The 1,993-nt window shown below is 43.4% G+C and overlaps 1 non-coding gene across 1 annotated transcript; it reads left to right on the top strand.

The window, feature by feature from the left end:
• The first annotated feature begins 1,795 nt into the window (after positions 1–1,795).
• Positions 1,796–1,944, top strand: LOC111532792. Its single transcript, XR_002728648.1, has one exon. It is a non-coding gene; the product is annotated as a U12 minor spliceosomal RNA (small nuclear RNA).
• Positions 1,945–1,993: the final 49 nt, after the last annotated feature.

Below are 1,993 nucleotides of genomic sequence, written 5' to 3'. Positions count from 1 at the left end.
CGACAACCGGGGGGCGGGGGTTGGAGGGGAGCGGGAATGGTCCCCCGCCACCCCAGCCGGGGGCAAAAGAGGGAACCCCGGTAAAAAAAAAAAAAAAAAAAAGAGATTCAATTAAGTACTGTGTAATTTCGTGTTGATTATATCTGCCACTAATATTCATCATGCATTGCATAGAAGTGGGATTGTCTCTTTCTTTTTCTCCTAATTGGTTTGTGAGAAAATTGTGAGCAATTTTGCACAGGCTTCAATGTCTTACTAACATTTATTGACTGCTTGTATGTACTAGGAATAATTCTAAATGCCTTTCATATGTTACTTTTTCTCTTTCTTTTTCTTTTTATTTGTCATTCTAAATGCCCTTCGTGTGTTGTCTTATTTAATCCTCACAAATAGGCACCTTTATTCTCCTCATACTACAGACAGGGAAACATCCATAAGTGGCAGAGATGGGATTTGAACCCAAGCCGCCTTAAGGACTGCACCGGAACGATGTTTTTTTGTTCTCTAAAATGGAGGTAATAATATATGTAAAGTGATTAGGACATATAGTTAGCTCTGAATACATGACAGAACTTACTGTTTTTACGGCCTTGTTTAAAGCTCCCAGCCACTCTGTGAGTTAGGGACCAACACGGTCCCCCTTTTCTACAAGAAGAAATGGGTTCTGAGAGAATAAACGACTTGCCCAAGGCCACTCGGTGCATGGTCTAGCTGGGCTCATGCTGTGGTCACTTTCCTGCTATAAACCCTTTCCAAGTTCCACACCCTGCTCTGGATAAACTCTTGGTGCATCAAGGCTTTTGATTCATAAAATTAAATATATGTCTAAGTTGGGTATGGTGGCATGCACCTATAGTCCCAGCTTCTCGGGGGGCTTAGGTGGGAGGATTACTTGAATCCAGGAATTCAAGTCCAGCCTAGGCAATATAGCAAGAACCCATCTCTAAAAATAAATAAATACATTTCTAAACACACACATGTGAAACCCCTGTGTGATCTGGCCCCAACCCGCCAGTCCTGCCTTATCTTAATGGGTTTAGGGGCTTTTTTTTTTTTTTTTTCTTTTTTTTTTTTTTTACTTATTTTTATTTTATTGTTATTATTTCAGTAGTTTTGGGGGAACGGGTGATGTTTGGTTACACGGAAAAGTCCTTTAGTGGTGATTTCTGAGTTTTGGTGCACCCATCATCTGATACGGAGTTTTTTACCCCTTACCCCCTTTTCACCCCTCCCCCAAGTCCCCAGAGCCCATTGTATCATTCTTATGCCTTTGGGTCCTCATAGCTTAGCTCCCACTTGTAAGTGAGAACAAGGTGGGCGCGGTGGCTCACGCCTGTAATCCCAGCACTTTGGGAGGCTGAGGCGGGAGTGGATCAATTAAGGTCAGGAGTTCCAGCCCAGCCTGACCAACATGGCGAAACCCTGTCTCTACTAAAAACACAAAAATTAGCCGGGCCTAGTGGTACACACCTGTAATCCCAGCTACTCGGGAGGCTGAGGCAGGAGAATCGCTTAAATCTGGGAGGCAGAGATTGCAATGAACTGAGATCACGCCACTGCACTCCAGCCTGGACGACGGAGCGAAACTCCATCTCAAAAAACAAAACAAAACAAAAAAGTGAGAACATACGATGTTTGCTTTTCCATTCCTGAGTTACTTCATTTAAAATATAATGGTTTCTTTCCTTCCTTCCTTTCTTCCTCCTCCTCCTCTTCTTCTTTCTCTCTCTCTCACTCTCTTGCTCTTTCTCTCTCACTAAAATAACCTAATTTATTTTTTTAAATTCCCAGTACTTTGCCTTAAACTTATGAGTAAGGAAAATAATGATTCGAGGTGATGCCCGAATCCTCACTGCTAATGTGAGACGAATTTTTGAGCGGTAAAGGTCGCCCCCAAGGTGACCAGCCTACTTTGCGGGATGCCTGGGAATTGCGATCTGCCTGACACCTTTACACCTAAAAAATAGACTGGGGGCAGGGCGCGGTGGCTCAC

The sequence above is a fragment of the Piliocolobus tephrosceles genome, unplaced genomic scaffold (assembly GCF_002776525.5).
Source record: "Piliocolobus tephrosceles isolate RC106 unplaced genomic scaffold, ASM277652v3 unscaffolded_9486, whole genome shotgun sequence".
NCBI classification, from domain to species: Eukaryota; Metazoa; Chordata; class Mammalia; order Primates; family Cercopithecidae; genus Piliocolobus; species Piliocolobus tephrosceles.
The sequence above is the reverse complement of the archived record's forward strand: the minus strand, read 5'-3'. Positions and strand labels throughout refer to the sequence as shown.